Raw genomic sequence first — 4715 nt, 5'->3', positions numbered from 1 at the left:
TAAGTGGATTTTCTATTCTGTCCTTTCCTGTATTCTATATTTCTCTTATCCCATCTGAGAAATGTGTAGTTTTTCTTGATTGTTTATGATTTGTCAGTTTATGGATATGTCAAAAACTCTTGAAATCTCTTAGATATATTTTGGTATGTCCCTATATTTAAAAATTTTTACATTGGGGAGTGAAGAGAATACTTGTATATTTAAAATAAAGAATTATTAGGCTAACTCTTCTGTTCTTGAAATTATAATTTAACTAATATAGCTGTGGTGAATCATGCCAAATTTTAGTAAGTTTAGAGTGTTTGGAGAAAGTTAACATATCTCTCTCTGCCATGGAATGTTTCATTTAAAATCATACAACAAATGATAACATTACTGTAGCAAAAATATGTTCAGTTATCTCTTTCTAAACACCATGGCATGGCTTCTTAGTCTCACTTCTCCAATATACTTTATGAACATCTAACCTACAGTTTTGACTGTTAGGTCTGGAATTTCTTAAACGTGGCAAACAAGAGTTCTGGCTAGGGTACAAACACAGGTCTGGCAGAAGTAGAGCTTCCTTGAGTGTGGTTGGTGGGATAATAATATGAGTGTAGTAATTTATAGTTTTAATTTGAACATTTCACCTAAAATGGCATATGGTGTGTTTGAGTATGCTATTTTTATGTTACAAGATGACATGCTTATGATTTTGTAATAAACTCTTTTGTAATGAGCAGGGGCATTGTTTGTGCCGGACCTTGTAGTCTTTGACTCAGTCAGCCAGGAGTAAGAGAAGCATTCAGTTCTTTTTCCACGAGATATATGTGATTATTAATTTAGTTGACTTTTTCTAAGAAGTTAACATGTAATTAGTTTCCTCAATGAAAGTAGCATAAAAAATTGGACTGTCCAATTGAAAATTTTGCTCCTGGCATTTCGACATTGGATGATTAACTAAAAAAAAAACAAAAAAAACCCTGCAGATAAATTTACAGTAAGAAGAGTTTGCCAGTGTTAGTATTCCAGAGCTTTACACACTGTGTCCTAGTAGGGGTAGTTTTGCAAAGTGTAACTACCACGCCACCACCAAGGCTCACCAACCGAAACTCACTTACCAGGTAGGATAATTTTTTTCTAATCCATATGCTTGAAGAAGATGCTGCTTCTCTTGCTATTTCACACATCTAGCATGTGTTATCTTTAATTATTCAAAAAGGAATCCTATAGACTAAGATAACAATGTTTAACAAAATGTTAAAAGCATATATAGCAGGGGTGTCAAACTCATGTTCACCAGGGGCCAGATCAGCCTTGCAGTTGCCTTCAAAGGGCCGAATGTACAGCTCCTTGCCCCTAGTTCAGGAGTGGCTACATTTACACAGTCCTAAAATTACATTTGGCCCTTTGAAGGCAACCACAAGGCTAATGTGGCCCCCAGTAGAAATGAGCTTGACACCCCTGATATATACACAGTATTCTATTAGGTTCATGGGTGATATTCACGTACTGTGTTTCTCTTTGAGTATTTTCTTTTGAGTTTTGCATGAATGTTGATAGGTCCTGACTTTCATTGCTCAGTATATTATAATGATGTTTATGCACTGTAGAGCCTTGAAAAATAATAGTGACAAAAGAAGCAAGACATCACTGTGAGGAATGTACTTTGCATTAATATAGTTCAAGCCTGATTTATCCTATGTCTTATCCATATGTCAGGAGTATTAAACCAATTGCTTCTGGATCCCATATAAATGGATCCTGCATTTGGATGATGCATGGTAACACAGAGAGATGAAATTCTGCACCCACATTCAATAGAGCTGTTAACATGCTAATAAGCTTCCATTACTATTAAATGCATTGTAAAACCTCATTGAGCATTTACTTTTTGAAAGTACCCCTTCAAAACACACATAACAGAGCAAGAAAATGTATGAGAAAAATCCAGACTTTTAATGTAAGGTGAAAATGTAGCACTAGATAAATAACAAGCAAAGAGTCTGGAAAACTGAATTATTTCAGGGTATTTCTGATCCAGGCAGAAAGTATCTTTTTTTTTGTATGCAATAATAGCCTCTTAAGCTGTTTATTATTAATTTTTGGACAGTTGTGAGGTCAACAAAATATTACTTGGTAGAACAATTTCTATTCACCATTAAAATCATTACCCTCAGAGGTGATTCTTGCCCTGTGGGAAGGAGATCAACATTTCCTTTCTACACCTCCCAGATTTTTCCCCAGTAAAGAGGAATACAGACCAAAATAAAGACAACAATGCAGTCAAGTTCTGGCAGCTCCGTATCACTTCCCTAGAATATTCAATATGTAGAAAAGCCCTCAATAATGAAAATTGAAATTGCAAAATTCAGCCACAGCCACCCCTTCCCCAATCTCTAGTGATTATCTCAAAGCAAAATAAGGTATTAAATGTAGTTGTTGAGCACCTGCTGTTTAACACGCTCTGCACGCAGACTCCTCTTGCAGACGTGACTTACAGCACATAAAACATTTCTGAATGTAGCCTCTATGAAAATTATTCTATATGCCTATTACACAACACAGAAATGATTCGCTGTGGTGTCCTTCTTAAAGCATATTTTCTTGGAATTCTTCAAACCATATTCTTCTAGTTGACCCCTGCTTCCATGACATAACTCATCACCTACCACAGCTTTCTGTGCTTCTTCAATATTACCAGTTAACAACGAACTGCAAGGTGAGCCATCAGATTTTTCCAGCCCTACATGGAGAAAGTTATTCTCTCATACACACAACACATACATTTGTGTCACTAATTGAAAATTCTTACAATAATCTTCTCCAAGCTATTATACTGTCATACCTGAGAAACTTCAATACTTTTCTAGTGAATTTTTCTGCATCCATGCTTTATTTAATCAATTCAGTGTTAAAACTGAAAATAGTAAATTCATTTTTCAGAACAAATTTGATCATGTTGATCCTCCATTCATTGGTTTTAAAGTGATAAAATAATTCACAGCAAACCCTCTTATAAAACCATGCATGCTTGTCTGTGGTCATTCTATGTTGTAGACATGTGGGCTTTTATTGGTAGCTTTAATAGTCCATGTTCCTTGGTGCCAGAGTGATTCTGCTCATGGTTTCAGGACCAAACCTCAGCCTCCTTTTAACACCTCACTCTCATCAAATCAGCACATGTACTTACTCCGAAATGTCGTCTCTGCCTCTTTGAAAATATTATATTTCCCTATTGACATGTTTATATAAGATATCAACATGCATTCTTTGAGGAAGAATTTGGTCCCTATGTCATTTTTAATAGACTTTTAAAACAAAGAGAATTCCATTAATAAAATAACAAACTAAATTTTACAATGTGCAACAGATCTGGATGCCTCATAAAATAAGACAAAGGGTTGGCAAACAGAAACAGGAAAAGGTGTGCAGTGTCATTTGTCATTAGGAATTTGCCAACTAAAATAACAATGAGATAAAACTACCCACTTATTAGAATGGCTAAAATTATTAAAACAAAAAAAAAACCCTGAGAGTGTAATTTCTGGAGACCGTATGGAACAATATTAACTCTCATTACTTGTTAGTGGAAATATAGACTTCAAACACTTTGAAAGACAGTTTGACAGTTCCTAACTAAGCTAAACATAGTCTTTCCATGTGAATTCACCATCAATCATAATCATAGGTATTTCTCCAAGTGATTTTTTAATTTTAAAAGATTTTATGTATTTATTTTTAGACAGAGGGAAAGGAAGGGAGAAAGGGAGGGAGAGAAACATCAGTGTGTGGTTGCCTCTCATATACCCACCACTGGAGACCTGGCCTGAAACCCAGGCATGTGCCTGGAGTGGCAGTAGAACCACAGACCCTTTGGTTCATAGGCTGGCACTCAGTCCACTGAACCACACCAGCCAGAACTCCAAGTGAATTTAAAACTTATGTCTACACAACATCTGCATGTTAGTGTCTATAGCAATTTAGTATATTATAGCCCCAAATTGGAAGCAACAAAAAAGGTCTTTTTTAGAAAAAGGTTTTATTTTGTTTAATTTTTACAAGGAGGTAAGGGAGAGAACAGAGAAAGGGAGAGAAATATCACTGTGTGTACGAGAGAGAAATATCAATTGGTTGCCTCTTGCACACCCCAATCAGAGACCTGGCCAAAAACCCAGGCATGTACCTTCACCTGGAATTGAAATGGTGACCTTTTGGTTTGTGGGAGATTCCCATCCACTAAACCACACTGGTCAGGGCAACAAAAGGTCTTGTAAGTAGATAAGTAGATATTTATCTATTTATTTATAAGTAGATAAATAAACTATACAATAAGAAATTATTAGGCAATAAGAAAATAAGATATCTACCTATTAAAAATATGGATGAATCTTAAATTCATACTGCTATGTGAAACAAGCCAGTCTAAAGTGAATACATGTATAATATCAAATATATGACATTTTAGAAAAAGCAAAACTGTAGTAATGATAAAAATATAAATAGATGTCACTGATTTGTGAAGAGTGGTGGAGGGTTGAATTGGTGAAACAGGGTTTTTCTTTAGGTCAGTGAACTAACATTTACCCTTGAATAATGCAGAGTTAAAGACACTGCACTCCTCCCCACTCAGAGAATTGAAGATATGGATGTAACTTTTGGCTCCCCAAAACCGTAAGTTGTCCCTTGCTGTCCCCTGGGGTACTGGTTCTAGGATCTCCCACGGATAACAAAAT

This window comes from Artibeus jamaicensis, unplaced genomic scaffold, assembly GCF_021234435.1.
Source record: "Artibeus jamaicensis isolate MK-2021 breed Jamaican fruit bat unplaced genomic scaffold, CSHL_Jam_final contig_415, whole genome shotgun sequence".
NCBI lineage: Eukaryota > Metazoa > Chordata > Mammalia > Chiroptera > Phyllostomidae > Artibeus > Artibeus jamaicensis.
Note: the sequence above shows the minus strand (reverse complement) of the source record.